Source organism: Chenopodium quinoa, unplaced genomic scaffold, assembly GCF_001683475.1.
Source record: "Chenopodium quinoa cultivar QQ74 unplaced genomic scaffold, ASM168347v1, whole genome shotgun sequence".
In the NCBI taxonomy this organism is placed as follows: Eukaryota; Viridiplantae; Streptophyta; class Magnoliopsida; order Caryophyllales; family Amaranthaceae; genus Chenopodium; species Chenopodium quinoa.
The window spans coordinates 921,363-935,580 of record NW_018745188.1 but is presented as its reverse complement, the minus strand read 5'-3'; positions in this window follow the sequence as shown (position 1 = coordinate 935,580).

The following is a 14,218-nucleotide window of genomic DNA, read 5'->3' as shown; positions in this document are numbered from 1 at the left end:
AAAAAACACACTAATAAAAGCTAAAAGGACCAACAAAGCAACTGATGACAACGAGCTTGAACAGCTAACCAGTGAGCCGGGGCAACCTACTGACGAGGAACTTAGCGAAACTTGCAAACAGAGAACCATAAGAGAGTTAGCCGAATATTTTGAAGCAACCAGTGGCAAGAAATATCTCCATCACGACCATCCTGAAGAAGGGAAAAAAGATTCGAGGCGGAGTAGATAAGAAGACGACGAAAGCCTCGACGACTGGCAGCCTGAAGAGCCCACAAACAAGCCTGTAACCCAGATTGAAGAGCCGAAGAGGAAAAACATGCTCTCGAGCAACCACCTAACACAGAATCTGAAAAAACATCCCTAAAAATCCAACCAGCTCCCCTGCTAAGATCTCGATTGCTCCAAGCCCCATCAAAAAGAAGGCAGACATCAAAGGAAGAGGAGGAGTCACCCTGCAGATAGCAAGAATAAGAATCTACCAAAGTGGGGGGAGAAGGTCTCCCTAACAAGCGAATGCGGGACCTGAACCCTTGCGCTGAAACACTCCTAGAAATCCATTCCGCCATCAACTGGAAAATCGCTCCGGGAGACAATACTGCATGTCTAAAAATCTTATGGTTACGCGCAAGCCACACTCCCCAACAAAAGGAGACAAAGGAGATCAAGCCGTCCCAATTCCAAGAGGAACGAAACTGAGAAATCATGTCAACGAACCAATTAGTAAAAGGTTTTCCATGCAAAAGAGGAGGATAGCTGACAAACGGAGCACAAGCCTAAATTGGGAAGTGAATGAACAATCACGGAATAGGTGGGCCGATGTTTCACGTTCCTGATGATAGAACACACAAGTCGGATCTATCGGAATTCCCTTAAGCTGCAGATTCCTAGAAAGAGGCAGAGCGTTGTGAAGCAATTTCCAGCAAAAGCACTGAATTTTCGGCAGAAGAGGCAATCCCAAGAAATGCTTCCACCAAGAGACTGAGATTGTACCCGAGACCCCAGAAGACATTGAATTACTAAGTAACATAGCATAAGCAGACTTAGTTTCTAGTTGACAAAGTCGTCCATCGGTTGAAGAGGGCGATCCAAAGCTAGGATGCGAAGCACCGTAGAATTATCAGCCGATGAACAGAGGTCGAATCCTATACGTAAAAACGCGGACTAATAATAGAAGAAACATGTGTCAGAGATCTTGACACACCAGAATCGTGATGAAAAACAATAGGCCCCCCCGGGACCCAATTATCTTAAAGTATCCGAACCTTAGAGCCTGAACCAACTTTCCAAGCTATTCCTTGAGAGAGAGTGAACATACCCGACAATAGGTTACGACAACCCCAAGATGGCCGAGGAATCTGTTGAGTCTGAAAACAACGCAGGGAAGGATACTTAGCTGTAAGCAGCCTCAAAACCAAAAGCCGAGGGTGTTGGTGAATGCGCCAGCACTGCCGAGCGAGAAGCGCCGAGTTAAAGCTTTCCAACCGACGAATACCCAAACCTCCCAACCCTTTAGGAAAATGAAGTAGAGATTTTGAACGCATTGCTAAACCCCGAGACTGAGAATTAGATTTCCACCAAAACCGAGCAAACAAATTGTCAATGTGAGAGAAAACCGAAGGAGGGACCTTAAACGCTGACAGGATATGATTGAAAGAAGCAACCAACATCGAATTAATTATAACCAATTTAGCAACAGAAGACAATCCAATAGTCGCAAAGTCCAAAAGCCGCTTAACCACTTTGTCAATCAGAAAGCCAAAATCAGCCACTTTACAACAGCTTAACTCAACCGATAACCCAAGATAAGAACCAAGAGAGGACTTGCAATGAAGTTTCAGAATACGAGATAGATAATCCCGATAATCATCTGGAGTGTTAGGGCTAAACTTGATGAACAACTTTTGCAGGTTAATCACATGTCCCGATAGTCCATAGAACTCAGCCAGGGGAGCCAAAAGATTGTCACACGCGGAAGGAGAGTCCTGAATGAATAACAAGGAGTCATCCGCGAAGAATAAATGAGAAATCGAAGGGGCTCCCCTGGAAATACTAATCCCCCGAATAAGAGAGTCCCTCTCGACTTTCCTGAGCATGGCAGAGAGAACTTCCATACAAAGGACAAACAAATGTGATGAAAGCGGGTCCCCTTGACGAAGCCCACACTTAGGTTGGAAGGATGGGGAAGGATTACTATTAATTAGAACCTGATAAGAGATTGTCGAAACACACTGACTAATGATATGAATCCAGTAAGGCGGAAAACCGTAAACTTGTAGAACTCGAAATAGAAACTCCCAACGAACCCGATCATATGCTTTATTCATATCATGTCCAACTTAAGAGCTGCATAAAACCTCTTCTTGGCCCTTGAATTGTTCATAAAAGAAATAACCTCATGAGCGATTAACGCGTTATCCGATAGAAGACGGCTTGGAACAAAAGCACTTGGTAATCAGCTACCAAACTAGGCAGGACCAAACGAAGGCGACTAGTGAGACATTTCGCAATACACTTATAAATCACATTGTAGAGCCCAATCGACCGAAACTGAGAGATTATTTCAGGATTTTCTACTTTAGGAAGCAAAACAAGGAAGGTACGATTCCATTCCTTTAGCATATAACCATGAGCAAATAAGTGTTGAACCGCCAAAACAACAGACGAACCAACTTCGGACCAGTGAGCTTTGAAGAAAACCGAAGAAACTCCATCAGGACCAGGAGATTTGTTGTTGTCGATGTCAAAAATGGCTCTCTGAATTTCCTTAGCTGAAAAAGGAACCATAAGAAGTTGTTAAGAAAGCGTCGGTAAATGTAATTGCTCCCACCAATCAGAACCTTGGGAAGAAGCATTATCTGAGACTAAATAGAGTTCCTTATGAAAGTTCAAAGATAAAGAAGCAATACACTCAGGATCCTTTTGCCAAACACCAGACGAATCTCGCAACCCATAAATCTTATTTTGACGATGTCAGGACTGCACCAAGGAAAAGAGGAGTCGGGAATGAGAATCACCCAATGCATCCAATTTATTTTTCGCTCGTTGACGCCAGAAAAGATAACCTGTTTGTACCTCTGCAACTTTTTCATCCTTTGTAGTAAGAAATAGGTAACGATCGATTCGGGAGGAAAAAAACTGAAGAAGCTTGCTGAACTTCTGTAACCAGAGTCTTCCAATTAATCCCCCAGGCCTTTTTATGAGAAGCACACCAAGCTAGCAACCGTTCTCTAATAACTGATAATTTCCGAGATAATAAGAACATTGGTGAGCCCGGTTAAAACAAGGAGAGAGAAGAGTGTACAATTTCACGAACCTCACTAGCCGACAAACACTAGTTTTCCACTCTGGAAGGACGCTTTACGTACCCCGATTCGACTGTATCCGAGAGAATAATAGCTTCATGATCCGAGAACAGGATAGGCTGGTGTAAAACTCTTGTATCAGGGTAATCAAGAAACCAAGAGGAAGAGGCGTAAGCTCTATCTAGTCTTTCAAAAATCGGTTCTGAATCGGTCCTATTATTAGTCCAAGTATACTTTGGACCAGAAAACGGAACATACACCAAATCCAACCCCAAACTCCAACTAATAAAATCCTGGAATACATCAGCTACCTCCCAATTTATCTGAGAGGTATTCTACTTGGTTGAAATCCCCAATAAAAACAATATTTGGAATGGCTTCAAGAATATTGGTAATCAAATTCAAAACCTCTGAACGAAAAGAAATATTAGGCGAGCCATACACAAACATTACATGCCTTATTTCATCTCCTTGCACCAATCTACAGAGAAAGACATTCTGAGAGCGATATAAAGGAACCAAACCCAACAAAGTGAACCACTATACAGATATATCGCCACTCAGGTCCACATCATCTACTCCATTACAACCTAAAAAAGACAAAGAAGCTAACTTTTGTACAACAATATCAACAGACACCATTGTTTCTAAGAGACAAACGATATCCAAACTATGAGAGCGGACTAGAGAAGAGATATAAGGAATTTTAGGGGAGTCCGCTGATCCTAATCCCTTACAATTCCAAGCATCGGCCTTCATTTAGACTCTGGTGACCCAATACGGGAGGTCACCGATCCCTCAGAAGTTGTTGTAGCCACCAAAACCAAATTTCCTTTGCGTTTCTTATAAGGTAAGAAGCACGGCAGACCCCAGATTCACTAGATTTTTGAAATTGTTCCTCGGCTTATGGGGGTATAGAAGTATCTATTACACTACTCAACCATTTCCTAGGCCTATGGTGCTTAATCCGTTCCCACATTTTTCCTCCGCTCCCCCGTAACTTCATACCAAAATATGTGAATCTTGTAGAAGGATGTTTTGGTTGTTTGAGAGGATGTGATCTTCGTGAAGAGAATGTCATACTAATCATCCCGGGCTTATAGTTAGGACTAGGTTTTGTAAAAGGTGGGAATTTAGATGGGGTGGAGGTGTGGCTGGGTTCTTTATGAGGAGGAGTTTTAATTTTTATGGATTCTGAGTGCAGCCTCCTCTTTTTCAAAGGGGAGACAGATGGAGCAGCAATCATAAGGGATCTTTTTTTTTTTTTATTGGCTACTCTTGGGTCGGGGTGGAACAATGTCTTTGAAAAACCTTTGAAGATTCACTCTAGTAGTTCTGAATCTTTCTGTCCTTGTTAGGCCAATATTCGAATTGGATAGATTATGTTCAAAGTCAGTCATTGGCTTACATGGTCCATTGTTATCAGTCACCAAAGGATTAGGTAGACAAGAGGACAAAAGACAAGTATTCTTCTTATGTCCTACTCTGTTACACCCCGAGCACAAAACAAACAAATTCTCATATCCGAAATTGATCCATTTAAACTCAGAGTTGCCGAGGTGCAAGAAGAAACCAGGTACTAATGGTTCAAACACATGAATTTGGAGTTTTACTCTAAGCAAACACGTAATTGGACCTGGTATAGGATCATCGATACACAAAATGTTCCCAGCCAAAGAAAGCATTGGTTTAACTATATCTAACTTGCATAAATTCAGAGGTACCTCATCAAGTGTACCCATATAGCAGCCTCTTTGAAGCTTATATCCCTGATTGACTTACCTGAAATCCAAGGTTTAAAAACTAGAAGAGTCGCCTGGTACGCTAAGGATCCGTGCTCCAACATGGCATCTCTGTCACGGGAATCATCACAGAGAAACAGAAAGATATTATTGAACTTATGAACATTAATTTCCCCATATTTAATCCATTGGTTTGTCACCTATTCTTGAATTCGATACTCCGAAAAATGACGATAGTCTACAAACTTCCCGAGAGCTAGGTGATGAAGGAAGTCGGAAGTTTGGGATGTGTGACAAGACTGTTTCTGGCTTGGGTAATCAGAAAATTGAGGCGAAGCCATATCAAGTGAAAGAAGGGAAGAGAAACTAGGAAGATCGTGAACAGAAGACTAAAGTTACCAAAACAGAGCTAATAAAATTATTGAAACCCACTGATACGAATAGTAACAATAAGCGATAATTTAATGGAAAGAAAACACTAACTACTCAAAAACCGTCGCCAGTGATACAGTCCGCCGAGAACACGACGATGCGGTGATGAACAGAAAACAGGGGTAACAGCACCACCAATCGTTCAAGAGAAATGGGGTTTCCGGTGAAATCAACAAAAACTTGGTTTGATTGATTATAGATGTTGGTGAGAAATGGTGGCAGGAAGGAAAGGCTCTAGAATTCTTCTAGAGAGAGAAGCTCCCTTTTAGAGAGAGAAGTTGAAATTTCTATTTTACGAGTATGTTGTTTTAATTAGAAGTTGGGATTGAGGTTTGTCCTTGTACACAACATTATTTGTCATGCTATTGTCCATTTGTGCAGTTGTGCTTATGTTTGTTCGCACATTTTTTTGAAAACTTTAATTTAAGTGCACCAAAAAGATACAGTAAACCCAATTCTCCTATATTTGGTACAGAAAAGGGAAAGTCTAAAATTCAAATAACTAAGTTTGATCTTGTACCATGTACTGTATTTTTCAAGAGGAAGTCCCCAGTTATCTCCAATAGAGATATATTTTTTTATTTTAAAATGGTACTTTGGTAAATATGAAAAATTGGATGAATTTTTTGATATTTTTTTTCGTACATTTTTTTTTTGGGTTTCTACGTGGTACCCCTTAGTTATTACCAATTCTACGTTGTGCCCTTCTAAATAAAATATTCTATACGGTGCCCATGAGTTCAATCATTTTTGTAAATTGTACCCTTAATTCAGCATTAGAAATATTAGCTAAAGCACGGTTATATAATAACCACACTCCCTATAATAAATTGGATTTGAAGTTGTAGTGGGCAACACTCTTAACAACATAGTGCAAATGAACCGGATTTCGCAATTACGAGACAATAACATGCACTAAATAGTGTCATTTCTTCCCATAAAAGATGCAGTAAGAACTTCCATTTTGTCCAAGTTCTGGAAAAGAGTATGCAATTCATACTACTATAAGATTTGGTTCCCTTTATATTTGGATCATAATTCGTTTGCATTGCAAACTTAATTACTGCAGAAAGTGGGAGAGAACCTAAATCTATGAAATAAGGGACAAATTCATGGAATGTGTAAGAAGTGAGCTTATAAAGTTGAGCCAACAAAATTCACCAGTGCTAAAATTGGTATTGGATATGGCTTTAATTAATAATGAGTATTATTATGTTGATGAGTTGTTAGAATTAATTCTCAAACTAAAGTTGAGGAGCTGTATTATAGGGAGTGTGGTTAATATTTAACCATGCGTTAACTTATGTTTTTAAATTGTTAAAATTAAGGGTACAATTTACAACTACGACTAAACTCATGGGCACCGTATAGAATTCCTGATTTAGAAGGGCACAACGTAGAATTAGCAAGAACTCAGGGGTACCAAGTAGAAAAACCCTTTTTTTTTTTGTCCTTTCTTCTTCCTCTTCCATCTTCTTTAATCTTCATGCTTTCTTCCATCTTCATTGTAGTAACTTGTGAAACACTACTTTCACCACTGATCCAAGATCAACCAATCCACTTAGAAGCTCCATGGATCAAGAACCGATTGCCCTTGTTTTAGAAACTCTTGGATTTAGCCCATTTGCTCTCAAGCCCAAATTTATCACTTTGCTCACTTGGGAAGCCCACATAGGAGTGTTATCTATGAGTGCATGACCCATTTACTACTTTGAGATATAATTAAGTTTTATTTATCTTTTATTTAAGTTGTAATAAGGCTTAGGGGAGTAACTAACTTTCTCTCTTATTTAGCCGTAAGCCAGCTTATGTGTGAATAAGAGTTACAAAGGAGTGAATTAAGAGCTAGAGTTTTATTTAGTTTTTGTAACCGTTGAATTAATGTGACGGTTTTAGGAGATGTTAAGTGGTAAGTTTTCACTTACCTTACTCCCCATATTTCCTATAAATAGGGAGCTAATAAGTAGTGAATCACAACTTTTAATTATTGATAAAAACCGAGTGTTTTAGCATTTTTCTTTGAGTTTTTCTCGAGTTAAAGTGTTTCCTTATAGCTTTGAGTTTGTTCTTAAGTTATAATATTAGGGTGAGCTTTGAGTGTGTCTTGAGTTCTTGCCTAAGATCCAAGAACTTTGAGTGTGTTTTTGAGATTTGGTTGTCTATCCCGTTTCGTGAGTATTCTAGTGTAATTCGAGAGTAACCCGTTTTAAAAAATTTGAATTCATCAACCTATATTCAGGTGGGTGTATTTAGAGTTACATCATCTGGTATCAGGCATTCGTGTGGGCTTATTGAAGAAAAACGAGTTTTTGGTGGTTTAGAAAAACGCTGGAATTTGATCAGTTTTTTTCTGTCAACTTTGTGGGACGATATCTTGGTCGTCTGGAAGCCAAATTGAGTATTTCTTTTTCTCAATTTGGATTTTTTCTGCGTAGAATACTCATATAAAATTTTAGAATTGTTCAAAATGTGTTGCTATTAAACTTGCCAGATTCCTGAAGACAATGCAGAAAGGAAGCCGTTTCAGCACATCAGATTTTCTCCTTCATCCAAAAAGCTTTAGAGGAGTTTCTTTTTTTTTTTTTCAAATTGATTGATTTAATTTAAAATTTCTTAATGTTCAAGCCTTTGAGAGACTTAGGGCCTATTCAGTTCAGTTTAGTTTAGCTCAGCTCTAATCAGTTCAGTTCAGTTAAACTCCAATCAGTTTAGTTCAGCTCAATTTAGTAAATGTGAACAGACCCTTAAGGCATTTTTATTTGTTTTTGCTTTATGTTTTCAACAATATTTCATCATTTGTAATTGTAATAGTCTAGAAAAATAGTGAAAAAAATGACTGGTGGAGAAGAGCTTGCTAGAATGTTACAAGCAATCACTGAAAAATTAGAGAATTTAGAGAAAAAAATGAAGAAAGCGAGGAAGAAAAGGCTTGGCAAAACACAAGGATGGATACTATGTCTGACATGCTTTTACAAGCCAATAGAAAATTGAATGAGTTAGAAAATGAGGATGTGGGTGGTAACAATCTTAGGCAGTTTGATGAAGATAGGGGACTTAAGATTGATTTACCTGGATTTGATGGGGGGCATGATAGCGAGGCCTTTCTTGATTGGGTTAGGCAAATTGAAATCGCATTTGAGTATAAGGGGTTCGATGATAACAAAAGATTCAAATTGGATGTCCTTAAACTCACTAAAATTGCTGCCCAATGGTATGAAAACCTCAAGGCAAATAGGAGAGAGGGAAAAGAAAAAATTCACTCATGGGAGAAGTTGAAAAAGAAAATGAGGGATAAATGGGTAAATAAGGAGTATGAACAAGAATAATACCTAAAATTGACCCATCTTTCCCAAGAAGACATGAGCTTAGAAGATTACATTAAGGAGTTTGAGAAGTTGTGTTTAGTTTGTGACTGGCAAGAGAAGGAGACCTTCAAAATCGCTCAGTTTTGTAAAAGATCTTTCGAAGAGTATTAGTCAAAAGGTAGAAGTGACTCACTACACCACCTTTAGTGATGTTTGCAAATTGGCTTTTCGTTATGAAACTCAATTAAAAGAAGAGAGGCCCGAAACCCCTTCTTTCAAAAGCCCTATGAAATTTACTCCTACTTACTCAAAGGGGAGTACGTTTCAAAATAAAATAGGTGGTTCTTTTCAAAATAAGTCTTCCTCTTCTGGTTCTAAGTTTGATAAGGGGAAAGAAAAGGCCGTAATCACACCTAGTGAACTTGCTAGTAGGAGGAAGTGTTTCAAATGTCATGGTAGAGGACATATAGCTTCCGAGTGTCCAAGCAAGAAAGTATTGACTGCCTCACAATGTGCAATATTTGAAGAAGAAGAAAAATTCTGTAATTTTGTTGCACAAGAGGAAAGTGAAGAGTTTGATGAAAAGTATGATGAGGATAACCTCCGGAGAATGAAATGAATACGATGGTTATTCGAAAGATTTTTTTTAGTGAGCCTAAAACTGATGAAAGGCAACGAAACAACTTGTTCCATACTAGATGCAAGATAAGTGAAAAGACTTGTAATGTGATTGTTGATGGAGGTGCACAAACCGATGTAATCTCTTCTAAGGCCGTAACTAAGTTGAAGATTACTACAAGAGATCATGATGAGCATTACAAATTGAATTGGTTGAATGATGGTACGGGAATAACAGTGAAGAAGCAAGCTTTGGTGACCTATTCCATCGGCGGCTTTGAAGACGATAGATGGTGTGACATATTGCCAATGGATGCGTGCCTGTAGATACCCATTCGTGTCTCCCCAAAACCAAACCCAGTGATGAATACCTTTCACGTCGAATCATAATCGAATGAAGTGAAAGTGTGGAAACTCTAGTGTTGCGGTTAGTTTTTATTTCTTTTCTTTCTCTCTATTTTTGAAAACCTATTTTTAGAAAACATCCAATCCAGTTTGGTTTGGTCCATGGCAAGGGTCCAATAATAGTGTATTTGGGTCGGGTTGGAAAAGAGCTTTCCAACGATATATTATAAGCCCAATTCCGATGAATAATGAGGAAGTTATGACCAAATTACTAAACTGGGCCCGGTTTGATCCTTATATGCGGCCCAATGATCTAGAGGAGGGCCTAATATTGATTTATCATTCCTAATGCAATTAGAATTGATTTTATTTTTCTAGATTCTTCTAGAAGGTTCTTTTCATTTCATTCCTAATTTAATTAGCATTGATAAATTCACTTTAGTTGACTTTTTAGAGTTTTAATCAGAATAAAAAAATGTTTCTGGGAAAATACGATTTTGCCCTTCTGTACGGCTAAATTTTATCAAAATTAAGAAAACGCGTGAAATTGATTTCTAGCGCCTGACGACAGGATTAGCTCCTGGCGCTAAGGCTTGGCGTCTGGCGCTAAGCTGTTTTATTCTTGTCGAAACTCTGATTCGTTTTTCTATCCATCCGGCTGATTTTCTCTATAAATAGCCTCCTAAAACCTCCATTTTCTATCATAAATTTCCATCAATTCTCATCAACAATCAATTATTATCATCAATTCTCTAATTCTCTCTTTCACCAATTCTCATCAAGAATCTCTTGATTACACACGCTCTCTCTCTTTTCTAAACTAGCTTTTTGCATACAAAATTTCGCATTCACAAGATCTAGAAACACCTAGCCAAGTTCAAATTTGCCTTCGTCCTAGACGTGAAAGGTTTTAATTTATGAGGGTTTAGTCACAAATCTCTATTTCAATTATTTAATTTAATTATTTATTTTTTTATTTTCCTTGAAGTTACAAACACGTGTATTTTGTTATTAGAAAGAGGTACGAGGCATCCAAGTAAGTGCTTTAATTGTTTAATTGATATTATGATTCTTAGAGATCATGTCTAGGTTGTTATTTTGATTCCTAGTGTCATGTTAGGATGTTTTGGTCTTCCTAGTATTATGTTTAGGGTAACAACTATAACTTCTTATATCAAATATGCTTATTGTGATTCCTGCGATGGTTCCTATTTTCTTCCTAATATTCATGTTAGTATCATGTTAGGGCTATATATTTCATCTTTGATGTTTAGTGACATGCTAGGGATTGTTATTAATCTTGTTAGTATCATGCCTAGGATCTTTCCATTATGATGCTTTATGCTTTAACATGATTATTTTAATTATGGTTATTATTTTAATGATTATAATTATAATTGTTATGATTATTATTATTATTATTATTATTATTATTATTATTATTATTATAATGATGATTTTATTATTATGTTGCTTGATGATTTTTATTGTAATTGTTTGATCACAGCTTTTATGCATGTTTAAAGGGAATTTGTACTTGTAATCACGCTTAATAAGATAATTAATAATCTTGTTTAGGGTTGATTTGATTATAATTCAAGTGATCGCCAATAATAGTTTTATTTGTGTATTAATATTCAACCAACATAGATTAAACAGGTTTAGGGTAAACCTATTGATTGCATGTTAGTCAGAAAGTGCACATGAATACGATCAGAATAAAGTAGAGGCCTATTATTATGGCAGGTTCAATCTCTTTTAGGTTGGATTTGTACCTTCATCCCCAAACTACCAGTCATGGTTTTAGACCTATTGGAGTTGATGATCCCCTGGATCATTAAGGGGTGTAACCTTCACCTCGTGAACGGTTTACAAGTTCCTAAAACTTGTTGGCGACTCTTTTGCTCTATCTTCTTTCCCTTTGGACGCCACCATACTTTAGTGTATGATAACAGTGGGGTTCAAGATAGGGATAATGCTTGAAATATTCCCTACAATTTTTTGCGACTCCACTTGTGAGGATTTCTATTTTAATTCCTGAAATTTATTTCGGCAATGATTTAGAATGAGTGGATGAGACTCGAAAAGTTCTAAGTATTTCATGTGCGTAATTTTGATTAACATTATTGTCATATGCATAAAAAATATCTCATTGGAAAGACCATCCGTAATGAGTTAAAACATAGGATTTTTACGCGTAGGAAATTTGAGGAATATCTTTCACAACTAGGATCGAAATAACGCTGCGCGAAACTGGAAAATTTTATCGAGCACAGAAAGCTGCTGAGGCATGTAGGAACTAGCGTTAGAAAACAGAGTCTAGTGCGATGATTTGACTCTGGCGCCAGGCGATAGCTCCTGTCGCTAGGCGCCAGAGCCAAATCGCGGCGCCGACCTCTATTTGCTGGCGCTAATCTCTTCAAATACTGAGCCAGAAATATGCGTTCTAATTTTGGCCAGTTTTTAGCACTGTTTGCTCGATCTTACTTCCTGATTGAGTTTTTCTCACTTTTTTTGAAATCCATATGTGTTCTACAATTGGACATAACCCTCTGAGAATTCATGCTCCATCTACCTGATTGAAAGCTCTGTGCAACAAAGGGTACTTCTGAGAATGTTGAATTCACTAAACCATGGAATTGAGTTTTTAACTCGTGGTGTCCCATCCACTCGCGCCAACCCTTCAAAGATAAGGCTTCCACGCGGTGCATCCGGACAATTAACCATGGACCCTCTTTGACTAACCCATATCCTAACTTTAGAGAACTAGAGCCATGGTTAGGTTGCAAACTCATTGCGTCATATTGTGCCTACTTGACTAATTGCGCATTATTTGTTGTGCATACTCCATGTGTTTTATCCTAACCATTTGTTTGACTTGTGTGAAGATTAAATAAACTAATTAATGACTAAAGGACTTTGCCTAATTAATTAATTAATTAATTAATTTTGAATAATTAAGGTCTAATAATTTAATCAGACCTGACTTAGTACGACTTTAGACATGTCTTGTAGAGTATTAATACTGAATGCAGTCCCAGATCAACGTTCCAGCAACGGCGCCGAGATTTGGATTGTAGCGTCACACTTTGTTGTGCATCTCCTGGCGACAAATCTGTTGTCTAGCGCTACACTGCAAAGTGCGGCGCCAGTCCTGTTGCTTTGACGATAGCTCAGTATTTTTCTTGAGTCATCACTATGATTATAATTAAACAGTTTTCTAATCAATTCGATTATTTTGTTAGTAACAATACCTTCGTTAAGTCCTTAATTGAGTCTAGTCACATAGTCTAGCCACATGGTCTTACACAAGAGTCTTAATATGTCACCTACGCTCACTGCACCTACTAGTCTTAGCACAAACTTTGAGTATATGTCACCATGACCATGTCTTAGGTTCATGCATGAGTCGGTTTTTTCCGTCATTTGAGTTGGGGGTACATTCTATTCCTAATTTTTTCAGATCTCCCCGTCTACATGAATCCTTCATATCACAATATTCATTCCATCTATTGCATGTTGAATAGAGTTTGAGTCAAATAGTTAACAATGAATATCTCTAATTTCCCTTTCCGCAGTACTTGGTCAAGGAGAGAAGGGCGATTAATCAAGGAAAACATATTTGTTCAAGTTCACTTTTTGATTAACCAGTGATTTGGAAAAGGAAAGCTAAAAAGATAATGGCAACTCAGCAAGAAGTCAACGAACTTAGGAATCAATTGACTGACGTGACTGAGGCGTTGAAGGCTTTAGCCCTCAAAATCAATGACCCTGTGAAGCAACAACAAATGTACCTTATGCAAGAAAGCTTGAGCAAGCTATCAATTGATTACAAGTTTCAAGGCATTAGTTCACAAGGGGTCTTGGTGGACAAGGAGCTTCTTCCGCAGAAGTTCAATGCCACTGACATCCCTAAATTCAAGGCATTAAATAATCCTTACCTTCACTTAAGAGCCTTTGAAACTATAATGAACATCAAAGGGATTGATAAGAAAGTCTTTCATTCCTTGTTTTCCTTATCTCTTGAAACCATTTGCCAACAATAGTTCTTCTACCTTGACAAAGAGAAAACCTCTACATGGGAATCGATAGCAAGCGCTTTCATTGATAGATACAAGTGTAACATTCAAGTCGAAATCGATTATAGACAACTTGAAATGCTAAGACAAAAAGAGAATTAAGGTTTTACTTCTTTATTTAATAAGTGGAGGGAAACTTCCGCGAAGATGATTGAGGTCCCCACCGAAAAAGAGCCTGTGAGGATGTTTATCAAGAATCTCCAAGGAAAGTATTCAAAGCACTTAAAATATCAACACAACTTGAATACTTTCAAAGCCGTCTATGACATAGGTATTGAGATCGAAGATGACCTCGCAAAGCAAAAAGCTACTAACAATAGTAACCACGGTGGCTAGAAAGGAAAGAAGAACGACAATCCTTCTTCTTCCAAAAACGCCCGCTCTAGTAACAATGT